Source organism: Octopus sinensis, linkage group LG16 (genome assembly GCF_006345805.1).
Source record: "Octopus sinensis linkage group LG16, ASM634580v1, whole genome shotgun sequence".
Lineage (NCBI taxonomy): Eukaryota > Metazoa > Mollusca > Cephalopoda > Octopoda > Octopodidae > Octopus > Octopus sinensis.
In genome coordinates, this window is record NC_043012.1 from 28,515,777 (window position 1) to 28,536,867 (window position 21,091).

At 38.8% G+C, this 21,091-nt stretch overlaps 1 long non-coding RNA gene across 1 annotated transcript in view; it reads left to right on the plus strand.

Annotated features, from left to right (window-relative positions):
* Positions 1 to 20,826, plus strand: part of LOC118766543 — a 27,509-nt gene extending 6,683 nt beyond the window's left edge. Inside the window, exons 3-4 of the long non-coding RNA XR_005002478.1 lie at positions 16,244 to 16,249; positions 20,816 to 20,826. This is a non-coding gene — a long non-coding RNA (uncharacterized LOC118766543). The remainder of the gene's footprint in view (positions 1 to 16,243; positions 16,250 to 20,815) is intronic.
* Positions 20,827 to 21,091: the final 265 nt, after the last annotated feature.

A 21,091-nucleotide genomic window follows, 5' to 3' on the forward strand; every position in this document is an offset into this window, starting at 1 on the left:
ATTTTATCCTTAGCTGCAATATTTTAAGTAAAAATTTTCTTGTTCTATACTTTACCAGATGTAATAAGTTGTTCTGAACTTTTCCAAGTGATTTTATTATTACCCACAAGGGGCGAACATAGAGGGGACAAAACAATCTGATTTGGGGTCAGACATACGGATGGTTTTTACACAAAAACGGTTTTTAAAATATCATGAAATTACAAAAATACACACAAAATCGGATGATGGAATAGACCGGAAGACATTACAGATGGAGTGGGTGCGGGTTCAGCTCGGACCCCACGAGCCCCGCCTCCCCACTGATACTTTTGGTTGCACTTGGTATTACATTTATGTTGTGACTTTCATTCGCAACTTTCGTGCTACATCCTTCCATCGTTCTTCATACACTCTCCTAGTCAGGCATATTCTCTCCAGCCCTATCTTCCTTTTCAGGTGAAAGATGAAGTAATTCATCAAACTAGGGCCGGAGATGAACTTGCCTGACTGTAAACCTTTCATTCTCGTCTTCCATATCACTTCTTTCGCAATTGCTACTACAACGAGAAAACGAAACTTACCTTCATTCACGAGGAAATCCGGTGGGTCAATTTTTGTAATCGACTCAGTCGACAGCTGTACTCTTCGTGTACCTGACAACAGCTGTTCGGCATAAACCCACACCTCAGACACGTCCGGACAATGAACAATAGCGTGCGGGACGGTTTCCCTATCCCGCCCGCATCTTGGACATATCGGACTGTCTTGGCCACCGTGCCTTGCGAGTTTATCCCGAACAGGTAGAGCTAATTGACTGTCCCCACCCCAAAATTCCGGGTCTTGTGCCTAGAGTAGAAAAGATTATCGGTTGATTTTTGTTACTCTGTGTGTGTGTGTGTGTGTGTGTGATGCTTTGGATATTATTCATTAAATTGATTACATTTTTCTGACATTATCGGTTGATTTTTGTTAATATTTCTCATCCGAAATAGATTTTTAAGATTTAAAAAATTTGGTTGTGTCTGGGGAGAGTCATTTTCTTTTTGTGCCTTATAATGTAACAAGCACACTCACCGGTAAAATTTCCACTTATTTCTTATTTTTTTATTTTCCTAAAATTTTCGTTGCGTCTTGCAACCTTTTCAATAGTCTATAGGCACAAAAAAAATGACTCTCTCCAGACACAACAGAATATGCTTCAACACACGAACTCATATAAAGAATCTTGCAAACCAAATCCAAAAACGAAATATAAAAAAACTTTGTTTTCTAAAACAATTTATTAATTAAATGTTACAAACTTCGATTACTGTAAATTGAATAGAAGACACTGATAAAGATAAGTACATGTAAATTAAATGCTATGTCGTCATTGTTCAAAATTCAGGGCTTGAACATGCGTTTATTCGAACCTCTAGAATACTGAGCGGCAGAAATGTCTCTCTTCAGAGTTCAACAGTAATCTACCATTAAAACTGCATTTCAGCATCCCTGATGTCTGGTCTCCATCGCTTTCATGTCCTGATGGAATCGCTCCCCCTGCTCGTCGCTCATTGATTCAAGATACTCAGGAAACCGATCCATATATGAGAATAAGTAATGCATCCGAGATTTCTGAAAGCAGTCAGCATATTGGTGACAAGTTCTGCGCAGCTCCTCGCTTTGTTGTTGCCAAGAAAGTTCTTCACGAGCAGAACAAAAGCCTTCCACGCTTCCGGTTCCACTTCGTTCATTGAGTTTTCAAACTCAGGCTCTCTGATGAGCTGACGGATTTGAGGATCGTCAAAGATGCCAGCTTTCAACTTCTCAATGGAAAAGCCTGGCACAAGTAAGCGAAGCAGCCACCATCCTTGTCCAGAGCTGTGGTCAACTACTTGATCAAGCCGAGCTTAATGTGCAGTGGTGGGAAGAGTATTCTGTCTCTGTCCACCATAGGGTTGTTTAAGGCACCATTTTCTCCCCCAAAGCCCAGTTCTTCTTCTTGTAATGCTGAGCAGTGTCCCTACTATCCCACATGCAAAGAAAGCATGCGTACTTGGTGAACCCAGATGTTGTCCCAACAAAAAAGTCACCATCTTCAGGTCAACACAAATAAACCACTGATGCGGATCATAACGAATTTTCTCCAGCACATACGTCATCGCTTCATACTTCTTCAATGTAGTTGAGTGAGTGAGGCAATTCCAAACTTCAGACAACTCTTCTTACTCTTGGTCCGCCGATGCAGGTTCTTGGTGCATGCTTTGCATACCATGTGTGACGCCCAAGCTTTATCCTGGTCACCAAGTTTAATACTAAAATAACCAGGGTAAGCACGTTTTATGAAACTTGGATTCCTGTTAGGAACAATGGTGTATTCACCGCAGGTGTAGCAGAATACGTTGGGCTTACATTTGCAAGATCTGGTTGAAGCCATTTCATTCACCTGTATAATAAAAATACCAATTAGTCATAAATAAGCGCATGCAGACTCTTCTGAGTTCGTTTATTTCAAGAAATAAAAAAAAAGAATTTTGCATCATTCAAATAAAAAACACTCGTACATGTAAACAAAAACGTAAGAAATAACATATGGCCTTAGTTCAAAAAGCTGACCTGATTGAGCCAAACTAATGTGATTTTTGGATTTAGCACATCAGAATTGTCCTAAATCAGGTAAAAAAATTTTCGACAATAATTTTGGTGTTGGTCAGAGTAATTCAAGATTGTACCTTATTGAAAATTGAATAATAAATTTATTAAATTTCTAAATAACATTTTAATTTTTTCATTTTTGTGACTGAATTATTATTATTATTCAAATCCAGTTTTTTTGCCTTATTTATATTTTTTCATGATATTTTGTTTCACAACTTTCTTGTTACAAATTTTTGTTGCATGGGCCAAAACTATGAAATTCTTCGTGTTTTCTTTTATAATTTAAGCTAAGATAAATATATTTTACTTTCAAAATAAAAAAAGTTATTTAGATCTAAACTTGATTGGAAGTGTTATTTACAGGGACTAGTCCTCTTAAAAAATGTTAAGTTTTCAGTTTGGTTAAGAACTGAGTTAGCGACAAAGCTTTGAAAGGTGTTGCGTCTGAGTAAATTGCGGTCCTAAGAATATTATTCAACTACCACCGTAGTTGAATGATAAACACTTGGACGATGTTCTCATACAAATAATGGGGAATATGATACACGTGGTCGCTTGACAAGCTGAAAGATGAGAGTGACTCACGTTAAGGTATGGCCCAGGTTGCTTCAGGAGCCTCCATTTGATTATGTATGACGTACCATCTTTTAAACGCCATAAATAGCTGGCCATGGACATAGCGTTATGTTTCTCTGTGATCTTAAAAGAGGACTTGTGGCTGTTATGACTTCGCTTAAAGGAACCCTTTGTAATTCAAACATATTTCCGCGTGTGTGCCCTAGCATTGGTGGAGGTGGCGCTGCTATCGCTGTCTTTGCTGTCGTCACTGTCGGACGTGCTGTTGCTGTCATTGTTGTTGTTATCGCCGGACGTGTTGTTGGGGCTGCATGAGAAGGAGGGAGGGGGAAAACCAAATGACTTCACTTTGTGGGTATTAGGTTCCGGCATGAAGGGGATGCGGTCCTTAACCTCACTGGCTGTCAAAGCCTCGTTGTTGTAGAGGGCGACAGCGTCGAAAATCTCTTTATTCGAGGACAGATTCGAAATCCTTTTACTGACACCCTCTCTGGGTTTTTGAACGCAACGGGTTCCTTCTCATGCAACGTCAGGATCTGCGTGGGAGGGACACTCATCAAATAGTGAACAATTACTTCAAGCAATCCCATAAATAAGGACGATTGTTTAATAGGTTCGACTTAAAGGTCTCCTACAGCTGTGCACCCAATATTAAAAATATTTTAGTGAACACTCCTAAACCTCACCAGAGACAAGATGCTCATGTAGGATTAACAGCAAATGCCCAGTGGGCCGTGGTTTACGAGGTTGAGGTGATGTCCGGCAGTAAGAGCAGCAACAACTGCAGCCCCAACAACACGTCCGACGATAACAACAACAATGACAGCAACAGCACGTCCGACAGTGACGACAGCAAAGACAGCGATAGCAGCGCCACCTCCACCAATGCTAGGGCACACACGCGGAAAGGCAGGAGGCTATGTAAGGCAGACATTCATTTCGTTTGTGGTAGGGCCTGTATGAACAGGTACCCAAATCTAGCGTAACGTCTAAACAGTTGGCTATGTTAAAATTGGTCTCAATTGTAATCTTAAGGCCAAGGGAACTAAGTGTACGAAATAGGTTCTTCTTAAGCCTATCTAGGGTGTGCCCTATTGCGCCTCCAAAGCGTCATCTCAGTATACAAAAGAGGACTGACGGCATCCCCTTCGTTAAGGACTGCAGTAAATATAATCCTATGAGGTCGCAGACATCTGCACTAATGAATGTTTCCATCACTAAGGAGCCTACTGGGTCAACTTGTTTGACCCAGGCCGAACCTTTGTTGAACAGCAGCGTTACCTATGCGGCATTATTACATCTATATCCCGTCACTAACGAGCATATGCTCGAGCGAACAGAAGCGCAGTGACTAATCTTTTCGTTATAGATGGATAAAAATTTACGATATCAGATTGGGTGAACTTTGACATGTCTCTATCCTGATTAGCTTTAAACCATGAAATAACTTCGTTGGTATTATGCCATAAGGAGAGACTGGATGCCTTCCTTATTTTGTCGTTGATCTTTCTCAGTATATGTTTGTTCGCCTGCCCGATTTCAACTTTAACTGGGTTAATCAGGCTTCATTTGGGGTTGGAGGCAAAGATCGGTTTGTGGTCTATGATGCTAAATGCATTTCTTTTAGCTAATATTCCCATCCTATCAGCTATCGCTAGATTACTGGCTAACATTTTGGCTTCGTTGTTTATATTATTGTGCGTGTGCAGCGAATGTTTATCTATAATGTTTATCTGGTGCTATTCTCTAACATCCTATCATATGTGCCGGTGTTTACTCTAGGGCTTTTTCTTTTATCAGAAAACAGTAAAGTCCTCTCTGAATTTTATAGTTGTCGTATATTCTTTATTCGTGGATTAATAAGGCAAGCAATGTTGGAAACAATCTCCATAATTATTCAATCGAACCACATGGGAATGTTGGTTCTCCTCTCCTGTACACACACACACACACACACACACACACACACACACACACACACACACACACACACACACACACACAGTTGAAATTTATAGAAAAACAAAAGACGAAGACAGGTGTATGAACCACAAGCATCTGTATTAGTTTGACGTACGGAAAAATGAAAAAGTCTTTTACGTTTTGAGCCTACGCTCTTCAGCAGAAAGGAATAAGAGATGATAAACAGAGAGAATGAAAAAAAGCCTGTAGATTTCGCGGTCAAGTATATATATGGTAGAATAACAAATAGAAAGTCATTGGTACAGTATTATATATTTGAAAAATGAATAGAAAAAGCTTTTCTGATAATTTTTCCACTTTGATAATTAAATGTTTACAAAAAATGTGGCTGAGTGAGTTTCTCGCTCGAAAGTGGTTTTCAAACTAATATTGAGATCATTTTGTGCTTGATAACAAGCATATACATATACAAACATCAATACCCGCACGTACATGCTCACACGCGCGCGTGTACATATATATACAGACGTACATCCACATATACACACACACACACACACACACACACACACACACACACATACACACACGTTGGTACACCTTTCCAGTTGGGATGAGTATACACAAAATTACGCGAGAGTACAAAATTCCGAAATACACATATGAAGGGAAGTAACTTCTGAGAATATCTTGATTGTTACCCCCCTTGCATTTGACCAGGATTTTGGGAATAATTTTTGCTAACCATAGATTCATTTCTCATAATAATAATAATAATAATAATAATAATGATAATAATAGTATGAATAATAATAATAATAATAATAATAATAATAGTAATAGAGACGCTCGCACTGAATAACAACATGGATGTACTAAACCGGGCTCTCCATTCAAAAACAAATCTAATCCAATAACATCAATGGAGTTAAATAAAAGAACTTGAGGAAAACTTGAAGGAAGCGACCTTTTAACGAAGACACTAAGAAAAAAAACGAAATTTTACTGCCATAGAAAGTACAGTTTCTCCTACGCACGATGTCTCAATGAAGCATGTGCGAAACACACGCGCGATATCAACACCGGAAAGTTTACATAGAATAAAAGAAACGGACCAAAACAAAAAAACCAGTGAGTACATAAATTGAGTAATTACGCATACACTCGAATGTCGACACAATCATATATACATTTTGATACCCATAGGACTACACATACATCCCAAAGTTGTTGTACACACTAAGTGAAATTTACAAGACACACACTCATACACATGAAAACATGTGTCACAAACCAAGCAAAAACAAAATCAAAACTTTCTTTGTTTCTCTTCTTATTTTATTCTCATATTTTAGAACTACCACAGACAGAGTGAACCTTTGATAAGGGTAAAAAGTACCACAAAAAAACTATGTCCGAAGGTAAATCTATCAACAAAAAAATACAGACGAATACAGATCTGCTAGCCTTAAGAAATTAAGCTACGGGCGATGTTTAAATTCAGAGGCGACGTCGTCGCAAAAACTTAACCCTAAACTGACAGATCCGACTCCTAATGTAAGAGCTCGTCATGCCTCAGTGTCAACAAAACAAATTACAAACCTCAATGGTCATTGATCGGTTTACAAAAGACCACAAACCCGAACATTGAACCAAATTCTGACTGAAAAATCAGCCACTGGTTCAACTCTGCCCAACACACAGGAGCTGGACGTATCCCACAACCGGGATATTCCAACAGATGGCCGTCCATGCCCGTCATCAAATAACCAACAGAAAAAGAATGAAAAATGGTCTAGGGAAGATAATAAGGAAGTTCTTACGGCCTTCTACCATGCCATATATTTCCCCACAGATAAATCTAACACTATACAAACCTACATAAACTGGAGACAGAAACACCCTGAAGTCAGACCCTACATAGACAATAACAAACTTGCCAACGTCAGAAGAAACATTATAAAAAAAAAATTACTGACTGAAGTAGAGATTGATCAAATCAAACAAGCAGTAACGGATAAAAACAACGAAGCCGCAGCTAAAGAAGATAATGCAGAGGAAATAATTATAGACCAGTCCAGGGCTGATAAAAATGCAGTAAGGATTGAAAGAGTTAGTATAACTGATAGGCAAAGTGAAATACTCACTGAACCAATCATAAACACTAAGACAAATGAACATGAAATAGAAGAAAGTCACACAAATATTGACCCAACTGAACTACGTGAACTAAAGAATCAAATCATGATTGAATGGCTGAAACTTAAAGAAACCAGTATGGATGAACGCAATACACTCCCAAGAATCCGCAACTCTAACCAAAACATGAAAATAATTGGTAAAATCCGCCTTGCACTTAAGGATATAATTTCAGCTAATGAAATTTAGTCCAACCCATGCTAGCATGGAAAACGGACGCTAAACGATGATGATGATGATGATGTTAATATCACAGATCTCAACCACCTGTACTATGCATCCGCGAAAATCTCAACGATCCTATGTGGTGAAAAGATTAGAAAACGGCAACATTCCCACAAAAAGGCTTCTTGGCAAGAGCGTATCCAACATCAAATTAAGCTACTTAGGTCTGACGTTGAATGTTTGAAAAATCTTAAGGTTGACAAGACTACCAAACCTACAAAAACCCAAAAATTAAAGAGAAAATATATGAAAACTATACTTGATATTGATGCCACCATAGAAACCATCAAGCAAAAGGTATCTGCTAAAGCCGCCCGCATAGCGAGGTATGAAAAGCGTGTTACATTCTTCAAGGACAACAACATGTTAAAAAATAACCCCAAAAATTTTTACAGGAAGATAGGGAAAACACCAGTTACTGTAAAGTCTGTACCATCAAAAGACGAAGTGCACGGTTTTTTTAAAAATAAAATTTGGGCAGAAGAAAAAACACAAAACGAAAAGGCCCCTTGGATTGATAGAATAGCTACGGACTTGTACTCCTTAGAGGAGCAAAAGAGGGAGGGTGTCAAGGTAGAAGATGTAAGATCTACTCTCAGGAGGTCAAGCAAATGGAAGTCTCCAGGAAAGGATAAAATTCCTAACTTCTGGTTGAATGCCTTCCCAGAGAGCCATGAACTGCTAACAGAACTTTACAATGATGTTTTGCAACTCCCTAGTAGGATGCCTGCTTGGCTAGTTAAATGGTTTAACATTCTTGCTCCCAAAAAGTGAAGAAACAAATGAACCAAAAAACTATAGACCCATAACCTGCTTAACAACCATGTATAAAACGCTAACATCTGTCCTGACGGAATATACCTATAGTTTTTTAATAGACAGCAGCATATTCCCTAATGAACAAAAAGGATGTAAACGTGGGTCCTATGGTTGTAAAGATCAGCTACTCATCAATAAGATGATCTTAGAAGATTGTCACAAACGATACAAAAATTTGTCAATAGCCTGGATAGACTATAAAAAGGCTTTTGATAGCCTACCACAGCTGGATAAAGAAATGCCTAGAAATGTACAAAATAGCGCCTACTCTGCGAAACTTTGTCTGTAAGTATGAGATCATGGAGAACCACACTAACTTTGAACTGTGACGATGAATTTCTAAATGCTGGTGATGTAAAAATTTCATGTGGCATTTTCCAGGGCGACTCACTGTCACCACTCCTCTCTTGTTTAGCCTAAATACCTCTCTCAAAATTGCTCAATGACGCACAGTACGGATATAAAATGTTGTATAAAAATATAAATCATCTCATTTACATGGATGATTTAAAGCTCTTTGCAAAAAATGACCAACAACTCAAGGGCTTACTAACGATTGTTAAACAATTCAGTGATGACATCAGAATGCAATTTGGCCTCGATAAATGTGCAAAAGCTACCTTTATCAAAGGAAAAATGACAGAAACATCTAACGTTTACCTCGACCAGCAGAATGTCATAAAAGAGTTAGACCCAGCAGAGAGCTACAAGTACCTAGGGGTAATTGAAGGGGACGGAATAAGGCATTCAGTGATGAAGGAAAGGATCAGGAGAGAATGTTATCGCAGAGTAAGAGCAATACTCAAGACAGAGCTGAATGCAAGAAACAGGATCGAAGCGATCATTGCTTTAGCCATACCAGTTGTGACTTACAGTTTCAATATTGTTAACTGGTCAATTACTGAAATATGTAATCTTGATAGAAAAATACGAAAACTGTTGACAATGCATAAAATGCACCACCCTAAGGCAGATATAGATCGACTTTATCTACCAAGAAAAGAGAGAGGCCGCGGGCTTTTACAACTGGCAATAACAATGAAGATTGCTACAATTGGCCATGACACCTACCTGAAAAACCCTGAGGACTGGATGTTAAAACTTGTCTCAAAACATGAAAACAAGAAAGCATCATACTCAGTAACAAAACAGGCAAAGGAATATCTAAGTGAATTCCGAATACAACAAATTCCGGAATTAGACATACGAGAAACAAGCACAGAAAAAGTTAAGCGCATGAAAACCCGTGCTAAAACTGCTGCCTTAGATATTCTGAATGGTAAATGGCAAGAAAAACCTCTCAATGGCAAATACCCATAGAGAATGAATAATGCAGATGTTGACAAAGCCCTGGCCCATCAATGGCTAACGGCCTCTGGCTTAAAATCTGAAACAGAAGGGTTTATCATAGCAGCTCAAGATCAATGCCTACCTACAAGGAACTACCAGGTCAACATATTAAAGAACAGCAGTAGCCCAACATGTCGTGTATGTCAACAACAAAATGAAACCATTGATCATCTTGACTCCAAGTGCAGTCTTCTTGCGTCTACAGAATATCTCAACAGGCATGATAGAGCTGCACAATATATTAACTGGGTAATTTGCAAAAGCCTGGACTTGCCCCATGATAAAAACTGGTGGGAACACAAACTACCTCCAGTGCTTGAAAATGATCACATCTCACTCCTCTGGAACTTCACCATTCAAACTGACAGAAAGATAGACGCGAATAGGCCAGACATCATAGTAAAAGACTTCAGACAAAAAAAACATACCTCCTCATTGATATGACTGTCCCAATCGATATAAACGTATCTGTCAAGACCTACCAAAAACTGAGCAAATATAAAGATCTGGAAATAGAAATCAGCAAAATGTGGACTAAAACAATACCTGTTGTCATAGGTGCCCTGGGAATGACAGCGATAATTCAATCATTTGTTATTCATGGATGACCTCAAACTTACTTTATGGTAAAGATGAAGCCCAAGTCAGTTCCCTCGTTGATACGGTGTATACCTTTAGTGCTGATATCAGAATGGAGTTCGGACTGAGAAAGTGTGGTATGTTAGTCTTGAAGAGAGGCAAAATCAAATGTATGGACGGGCTAGCGATACCGTCGGGGGAGGTTATGAAGCAGATAGAAGTATAGAGACTATAAGTACTTGGGGATTTTGGAAATGGATAAATTGATGGAGGAAAAAGTGACAGAAAAATTTAAGGTGGAGTACTTGCGCAGACTGAGACTGATCCTTAAGTCGGAATTAAACGGACGAATAAGATTGAAGCTATCAACACTTGAGCGGTTTTACTCCTTAGATATGGAGCAGGAGAAATAGTATGGACAGCAGACGAACTAAACAACTTAGACAGAAAGACAAGGAAGTTGCTAACTAGATATGGGTCACTCCACCCGAAAAGTGACACAGACAGATTGTACGTACCAAGAAAAAGAGGAGAAGAGGACTTATTGGATGCGAACACAGAAGAAAACAACACTGCCTGGTATGTAAAAAATGCCACAGAACTGCTATTATTAGAATAAGGTCAGGGTCGTGTAGGATTAAAGATTGCAAAGATAAAGCACTATACAAGAAATTGAAAATGAATAAAACTGAAAATAGGTGGGTAAAGAAAAGAATGCATGGTCAATTTCATAGGAATGTTGAAGACAGACAGATGTGGATGACTAAAAGTGATTTAAAACCAGAAACGGAGACTCTAATCTGTGCTGCCCAAGAGCAAGCACTAAGAACAAACCACATAAAATACAGAATAGACAAAACATTAGAAAATGATAAGTACAGAATCTGTAGACAAAATGGTGAAACCCTGTGGCATATTACCAGCCAATGCATGCCACTAGCTCAGAAGGAATATAATAGACGTCACGACAATATAGCCAGGCTTATCCATTGGACACTTTGCAACAAGTATGGACTTGACAGAGCAAAAAATTGGTACGATCACAAACCCGAAGTCAACATCGAACATAAAAATGCAAAGATCCTGTGGGATTTTATGATTCAGTGCGACCATGAGATAGAGAATAGGAAGCCAGACATAGTCTTAATCGAGAAAGAAAACAAACTATACTGGATCATAGATATAGCATTCCCAGCTGACAACGTATGCGATAAGGAAGAAAGAAAAGTGGAGAGATGTGACAGGTTAGCTTGGGAAGTTAAGAGTTGTGGCCGATGAAAAAGGTAGCAGTAGTACCAATAATTGTCGGAGCCCTGGGGACAGTGAGCAAAAATCTCGAGAAGTACGTGAAACAAATAGGGGCTGCAATAAGGGTGAAGCACTTGCAGAAGACTGCACTGCTTGGAACCACTCGAATACTCTGGAAGGTGCTCGAAAAATAAGAGGTTTCACCTTAGTTCACTGATAGTGAACAGCTGACACCGTAGTACATCTCCAGCGTTAGAAGCTGTGCAAAGGCAATGATAACATTAATAATAATAATAATAATAATAATAATAATAATAATAATAATAAAATTGGCCAGGTTGTCAATTACTGTCCAGGGAATATGCACTACGTGCAAAGACAACAGGGCAATTAGTAACTATGGTACCAATAGGGACAGAGGCCGTATCGGCAACGACACTAATAAAAATGAAAATAGAAATAAAAACGAAAGTTCTTCGCACAAACCCCAAACTAATTATTGGGATAAGAAGTATAGCGTACACAAAAGTAAAAACAGGAATAAACGTGACGTAAAATGGTATAACCCCACCCCACTTCAATTACATAAGAGATACTATTATATGTAGAAAATTATTTAGCATGCCAAAGCGCAATTTCCCTCCTTCACACAAATATTAATGTTTATTCTTCCATAGAAATGTTAAGGTCTCTCACTCAGCACTTCCCAATCTAGGTACAACTATAGCTGGCCCGAATAAGAAGCTCATATCCATGGCTGGGAGAATTAATAATAATACCTCTAACAGCACCGCTCCTAATAAAAATTGCAGTAGGAATAACAATAATAATAATATTAATATTCCTCCTATCACAACCATCTCAACCAACATCAATACTGTACACACCGATATGATCAGCGATCAAGTCCTGTCAGGAGATATTATAATATTGGCATCAGTCGACCTGTCACTAAAAGGGATAGCAGTTGTAACAACTCTGCCGCAACTAATGGAAGCAGGTTACTGATTCCATTAGCTTAAGCTCACACCATACCACTCCCTACAACCCTAACACTATCTCCACTAGCAGTCAGAACCGCCCACCTACTTCCATTCATGTTGTCGATATGATCAACGCACACCGTCCCTCTTCGACCCTCTAGTGTCACTATCTGAAAACTAAATCTCTTACGACAGTGCTCAGTACCAACATTCTCCGACCCTAGTCTCGGTAACTAATTATATTAGTATTGATCCTAGTAATATAAACCCCGGTAACAACCAGGCGAACACCAGTAACTCTTGCGAGTTTGAACTATTACGCCATAATAACGTAGGATCGCGTACCCGCAATAATAAATTTCATGTCTTGGAAAATGTTGAGTGCAATTGCTTAGGTAAAATGTCATGTCCGCTTTCTGGTCGATGTCTAGCAGTAAATGTGGTTTACAAATGTAATGTTGTGACGGAGACCAATATTTGTACTTATATCGGCTACTCCGTAAATCTCAAGGAACGCTTACGTAACTACTATTCTTACTTTGAATTAAGACATAGAGCGCGTAGAACTTCTCTAGCCACGAAGATTTGGGAGCTCAAGATCGACAATGTTGAATTTGATTTGTTCTGGGACATCATTAGGGCCGCTAAACTGTACTCAAACAGCAGATAAGGGTGCAGGTTTTGCTGCACGGAATTGTTTGAAATTTTGAAAAGATCAAATTGCGAAAATCTAATAAATAATAAACTAGACGTTCGTCTTCCCTGCATACATAAGGCGACCCGCACCTTTAAATATTTTAAGAACATTAAGCAACCTCTATAAAAGCTCTTAACATAGGGTCAAACTAATTTACTCCCTCTGTTGTTGACCCAAAAGTCGATTGATCTGCTTAATTGTTTGAGTCCTTCTAGTCTCGTTCTTCTTTACCGTCACTTCCTAACTATACTTGCATCGTGTGCTATATTGAAGGAACTAATCATTCTGTTTGTGGCGTCTCCAGCATTATGCAAAAGCGATAGCAAAGATATCTAACCTAGAAGTAGCAGCCTAAACACCCTAACCAGTTCTTTTCTAATCCCACTAAGTAAGCCTTATACTAAGATACAGTTATTTGCAATGCGCTTGTTAAATAATAACTGGAACACACAATCCAAACCTCTTACCGGCGACTATTGCCCGCAGTTGTAACACCTGATTCACACAATGGTGATTATACTATCGAATTAAATAATATCAACGCCAGCTATATAACATTCCAAATTGTTAATCATTAGACTACTTCCTACTGCTGGCTTTTGTTTTTGATATCCTATCTGGTATTTCCTCTAACTCTGTACTAGATGTAGTTTATCCTCACGATAAGTAGTACTCTACTATTACAAGTAGCTTGCTTACCAACCACATGATTTCGGGTTCAGTCCCACTGTGTGGCACCTTGGGAAAGTGTCTTCTACTATAGCCTTGGGCCAACTAAAGCGTTGTGAATAGATTTGGCAGACAGAAACTGGAAATAAGCTCGTTGTCGATATACATATATATATATATATATATATATATATATATATATATATATATATATATATATATATATATATATATGTTTGGTAAAATAGAAAGATGAATAATCTTGTTGCAGATTAATCAAAAGTTTAACCGATACCTTGGTAGCAAAAATCACGGCAGAAGAAAGCACGGTTGGAGATAAAACCTTTTGGTGTTGCAACCGTGCCTTGGTGCGGATAATTGAATTTTAGTATTATTAGTGAATTGAAGAAATGGAGTTGAACGAAGATTGAACAGAATTCCTTTTATTGCATTCTACACATGTTTCAAAAGCCACAATTTTCCAAATTCTGATTAAATAAGGATCCCATATTGTGGCTTTCTCTTCAGGAATTCCTATATATATTTTTTTCCTGAAGAGAAAGCCACAATATGGGATCCTTATTTAATCAGAATTTGGAAAATTGTAGCTTTTGAAACATGTGTAGAATGCAATAAAAGGAATTCTGTTCAATCTTCGTTCGACTCCATTTCTTCAATTCACTAATAATACTATATATATATATATATACATATGTGCGTGTGTGTGTGTTTGTGTCTGTGTCTGTCCCCCCACCATCGCTTGACGACCGATGGTGGTGTGTTTACATCCCCGTAACTTAGCGGTTCGGCAGAAGAGACCGAAAGAATAAATACTAGACTTACAAAGAATAAGTCTTTTGGTTGACTTGTTCGACTAAAGGTGGTGCTCCAGCATGGTCGCAGCCAAATGACTGAAACAAATAAAAGAATATACGCACACATATACACTCACGCACGCACGCACGCACGCACGCACGCACGCACGCACGCACGCACGCACGCACGCACGCACGCACGCACGCACGCACGCACGCACGCACGCACGCACGCACGCACACACACACACACACAGTTCATCTCGGGGCGTTGCCCAGGCGCTATGACCTACAAGCAATTGCATTAGTTGCTCCTTTCTTGATTGATAGAATCGGCACAGCTGATATATAGTTAATGGAATAGTGGAAGTTATTGTTTGTTTAAAAATGAAGGGCGAGGTTGCAATTTGCGTGGGTTTGTATGAAAGTGCATTCTGTTCTTAAGGATCAGAAACTATGTATTGTTTCATCGTATAAAAAGAGGTTAATACGATTTTGACCTGAAATCACGTTTTCAAAATACCAATTTCCCCCCATCCCCACCGCAATTTCTTATTTTGTAACTTTTTCAATTTTTTTTGTTGTTGTTTACGTAGAAAAATAGAGAGATTACGAATCTGGAATATATATATTTTATAGTTTAATTTTTCTTAAAAAAAAGAACACACGATGCCCCTTCCCCCAGCTCGCTCACCCATCGCCTACCAGCTTTCAAAAAGCTAAAATCTCCCAATCTTTCACTTTTGTCTGATGTTTCCCGCATGCGTAGAATTCTACTGAAATAGTAGACTTAAAACATACCAGACTACCACCAGCAAACCCGACATGTTAGAAACAACAGTTAAATGACATTATTTCTGAAGAAACTCCCCCGCTTTCCAAAAAGCTAAAAGTGAAACATTGGGAGTGTGTAGCTTTTCGAAAGCGGTGAGGTAATGGGTAAAATTCCTAAAGATTCATACTCTGTATTTTCTCCATGGATTACCAAGAATAAAAATTCCAAAAAAGTAAAAAATGAATTTGTTGTGGAGATGGAGAAAATTAAAATATTGAGAACGTGTTTTCTGGGTGAAATCCTTGTCTCTTGTATCGCAAACACAGGTATCGGAAGAAATTTAGGAAAAAAATAAGGTGGGGATGGAGATGTTACCTCTGACATGCTAGACAGAAGAGGTAAAGGACAGAATTTCTGTGAAAACGTCCTTTTAAGTTTATATCGAAGATTAGGTTTTTAAATACGCTAATCACAAACACAAATTACACAACAGAAAAATATTATTTCAGTTGGATTTGAGCTGTAAATTTGCGCGTGCACAACGTAATTTACACAGAAGTTTTTCTTAGAGTGTGTGTATGTGTTAGTGCATGTGGATGTATGTGTGTGTGTGTGTGTGTGTGAAGGAAGTTATTTTATAGCATTCTTTTGTTTTTGAGGCAAAGTTGTCAACTCGACATATATGGGATCATATGATTGTTCGTTAATTTCTGTAAAACTGTTTTAATTTCTGTATGCTTTGAAGAGAGCAGAAATTGAAAGAGAGGATAAAGTGAAAAGGCGACATTTGCTTTGACGTGAGAGGAAAAAGTAAAAGAGAGGAGAAAGTGTAAGATGTAGGTATATATGAAATGGACGACTATGAGGGAGAGAGAGTGAGCGAGAGAGAGAGTGAATGTATGAGTGAAGGTATGTGTTGTGATGTATGGATTTTTTGGCATATATGAGTAAGTGGCACTCACTAATTCTCTCTCTCTCTCTCTCTCACATATCTTTCATACACTTGTAGGCGGGAGTAAAAAATACGCACACCACCCGTTTTCAGCGTAAACACCGGGAGTGCGTATTCTTTACCTTCACTCATAATTACATATGCATACATCTTTGTGTGTGTGAGAGAGAGAGAGAGAGAGGCTGTATTTCCTCATAACATATAGAAAAATGGATCGCTTTTAATGCCATTTTTTGGTTGTGGCTTATTTTAATAGAATTTTTATGTGTATATTTTCATAATTGTTTGTCTGAGTAGAATTCTACGCATGCATGAAACATCGGACGAAAGTGAAACGTTAGAAGAAAACCGAAATATTTTCCGAAAATGACCTCAAAATCGTGCAACCCAACATAGTTGCCGAGGTTATTTTAGTTGTAAAAGAGAGTTGTTGAGTCAAAAACAGTTTATTTGGCTGATATATAATAAGTAGTTTTCTTTATTATAATACATATGTGACTAGTATGGAGAAACATTACTTTCATTATTCACACATCGCTATTCTCATAATGCAACACTTCGTAATTTTGGTTCATATTGAAAGTGTGAAACTATTTTCATTTTCGTAAAGGAAACTGGTCGTTGTAGAGAAGTGTATTTGAAATAACTATAACTGGTTGTTGCGATAACGTAGAAAATATGTAAATGAAAATAAAGTTTATTTGGCAAGGATAATTGATTCGATTGTTCTGGTCTTTAACGTCAGTTTCTAAGGATAGAAGTCATTTGACGGCACCTTTTTGTTTGTGGCAGTTTCAACCCGTGGAATATTGAAATGATACCCATCTTGTCCATTCCACAGAACAAGAGTGTACTGGAGAGCATCATAAGAGGGATGAGTCTGTGAAACACGTTTAAGGTTATCTCGGACACGAATGAGAATATCATGATTTTCAAAGGGATCACCATCCATAAGGATGGCTACTTCATTAGATGTGGGCTCATTAAAACAGCGTAAACTTCCTTTACTATAGTTTACTAGAGACGTAACGAGCGCAGAAACACACACATACACACACTCATAAAATTGATAATATTGAAAACAGCAAAATGTACACATACGAAGTTCAAACGCGACTAAATGTAGTCAATATATGTGCAAAACATACCTTCTGTGGCATAGTTATGCTATAAAAATATGGAAAGTCACCAACTTAACAAACGTTAGTATGCGTCACCAATGTAAGAAAGTACACAAAGTCAACATTTGGAAGATGTACTAAATGGTATAAAAATTACGAATGAATGAATGTCACGGGGAAGAAAGTGGAAGTCCAAGAAAATTCAGAAGGCATAATTCAATTTTTCATACAAAAATAATTTATTTTACAGTTTTGAAACGAACGCTAAATCAAGTGTATAGAAAGGAAGATGCAGTTGTTGTGAACGTTAATTTAAAATATTTGCTGAAGGATGTATGTAGCAAGATATAAATTAATTTGACATTACTACATATTTTGTTTAATTGTGTAACGTTACAGGCTGTAGAATAAATACTGACTAACGCTGTAAAAAGGTTGTGTGGCGTTGATACGCACAGTAATGAAGAATTCAAGGACTGTTACAAAAACATTATCTTGAAACTGGTTAGGAGTGGAATAACGTTACTGTAACTATATGGAAAGAGCCGCTGAGGCTTTCTACTTCGCCAAGTTCCCGAATTTGTTATAAGCAGAATAACATTTTCTCAGATATATTTGCGAGTATTGTGAGTGGTGTTAATTCACTTCATGTTGGTAGTACGTGAAAGTGAACGTTGTTGTTCGTTTAAAGTCGAGGCCGCAACTAAACTTTCAATATCGGCGCGTTTCACAGTTGGGGGAGTTACATACATAAACTAAGACACACACACATACATTAACGCACACCTGAGGCCTATCTCTGTTCCTGTGTGTGTCTCTCTCTCTGTCTTTAGATGTGTGTGTGTCTGTGTGTGAGTTAGTCGTCACAAAATGTATCTATACTGACAGACACATACACCGTCACACACATATACTTGTTAGTCATCTACTTGTTAGTCATCTACCTAACGTAGGTAACGAACGCGTGAACACATTCATATAGAAAATGTGACGTCATCGTTGTTGTGGTGGTGTTGTAAAATGTCGCTTACCGTAGGTGACTAAAAGAAAAATGATAATGTTAAATTTTTGTAATGCAAATATGGGAATGAAAATATAGTTTAGATGGTAGCCAAAAGTTTACTGAATTTTTTGATACCCCTTACGTCAAAATCGGCAACTCGGTTTTGGAATGTATAAGGAACAAGCGCGCGCGCAAACACACACGCACACACGAACTCTCATATATATAATATATATATATATATATATATATATATATATATGTGTGTGTGTGTGTGTATGTGTATGTATATATATATATAGATATATGTTTGTATGTATTATTCCTCCTTTTCTTTATTTAAGTCATTTGACTGCAGCTATGCTGGGACACCGCTTGAAGGGTTTTAATTGAAGAAACCGATTCCAGGACTTTCTTTTTAAAGCCCGGTACTTATTCTGTCGATATCTTTTGCTGAACCGCTATATTGCGGGAACGTAAACACACCAACACCGGTTGTGAAGCAGTGATGGAGGGACAAATATAAACACACACACACACACATATTGATCATACCTCGCACGTAGCAATTTGGCATTTAATCTCCTTCAAAATAGTTCCTTTCGGAAGCCACACACTTAAACCAGTGCCGTTTTCATTGATGGAGGCATTCCCGGAACTCGTTTTCTGGGATAATCAGCAGCTGCCTCGTCGCTTTCACTTTGATTTCCTCGACATCCTGAAATCTTCCTTTCAATCAGGATTTGATTTTTGGAAAGAGGGAAAAATCACAAGGGCGAGATCTGGGGGAAAACGGTGGCTGTCAGACCTAGGGAATGCTGTGTCTATCCACAAACTGCTGCACCAGCTGCACTGAATGGGGAGATGTGTTGTCATGGTGCAATTGCCACTCACCGGACGCATGCAATTGTGGCCTTTTCCGACAAATAGCATTCCGCAAACATCACGGTAGTACTCCTTGTTTACTGCCTGACCAGGTGGAGCATACTCATGATGAACAATCTCCTTGTAGTCGAAGAAAACGGTCAATAATGTCTTATTCATTCGTGCTTTCTTCGGTCTCGGAGAGGTTGGGGTTTTTACTGCGAAAACTCTGCGTTTGTTTCGAGATCATAGCCATAGACCCATGTTTCATCACCCGTTATGACCGTTTTCAAAAAGTTTTCATCGTTCTCGACATAATCAAGATCTTGTGCAACTGAATCCCGAGTGCCGGTTTGGTCAGCTGAAAGCAGTTTTAACACAAACTTGGTAGACACTCTTCTCATAGCCAAATCTTCAGTGATAATGGACTGAATTGAACCGTAACTAATCTGCACATCCCCTGGTAACTCACGGATAGTGATTCGATGATTTCCCCTCACAGTTGCACGCCCATCTGTGATGTAATTCTCAGTTCTGCTGGTTGGGAGTCTCCCAGAACGTTCATCAATATCGACATTTTTTCGGCCATCTTGGAATGTCTGAACCACTCGTACTCTTGTGTGCAGCTCATACACTCATACTCTCCTCTCTATAGACTTTCTGCAACTTTGCGTAGGCGTCTGGTCAAGTATCGCCAAGCTTTTGTCAAAATTTGATGCAGATTCTATGCTCAACTTTGTCTTGGTCAATGTGACGATCACGCGTTACACGCGTTCATGCCAAGCACTGCTGTAAACAGCGGAAGTGAGCTAGAACTTTAAAGCTTAGTGCGCATGCACAGCAAAGTTCAAGGTCAATCTGTGCCAAGTGGCTTCACTCTACGTATATATACATGTGTGTGTGTGTGTGTACGACAGGATTCATTCAGTTTTCGTCACTCAAATCCACTCACAAGGCTTTGGTTGGCCCGAGACTATAGTAGAAGACAATTACCCAAGGTGTGGTTGGGAAGCAAACTTCATTATTTCATTAAATTTGCCATAAGGGTAGTACACAGACTAAGGAAGCTTGCAGGCTGGACACGGACATTAATGAGATGAATGATAATGATACAAGGATGATAAGGATGGGAGAAGACAAAAAGTGCCCTCCGACTTTTGCTTCTCTAAAACATTGTTCTTTTTAAAATAGCATACTGAGGCAATAAACGTCTTACATAGTTCAGTAAGACAAAACACATCAACGAGGCAATAATCCTCTTACTTTTTGCATTATAAAAGTCCTTTTGAGGCAATACACCTCTTACACAAGAATACATTTATTTGCTTTTCTGTCCGACCGGGCTCCTCGCTTCTTCGAAGCACCTAGTCGGTTTCAAGCCGGACCACTTTGTCATAGATCTAAAGGAGTCCGCTGGGAAGGAATTCATTATCCTGCACAGATCGGTTTCCAATATTACCTCCGAGCCACCTGCGAATGCCACTCAGGGTTCTCCGTGCAGGCAGAAGCCCCTCCCACCGGCCTTTCCTTTCAAACTTCCTAACCAAGTTCTGCAATAACCCTTCCTTGTGAAAGAGGACCACAAATTGCTCCTCCAGTGCACACCCGCCGAAGGAGCATCGGGACACGCCGGCAGTGTGTCACAAACTGCCGGCAATATCCCGTTTTTCTTTT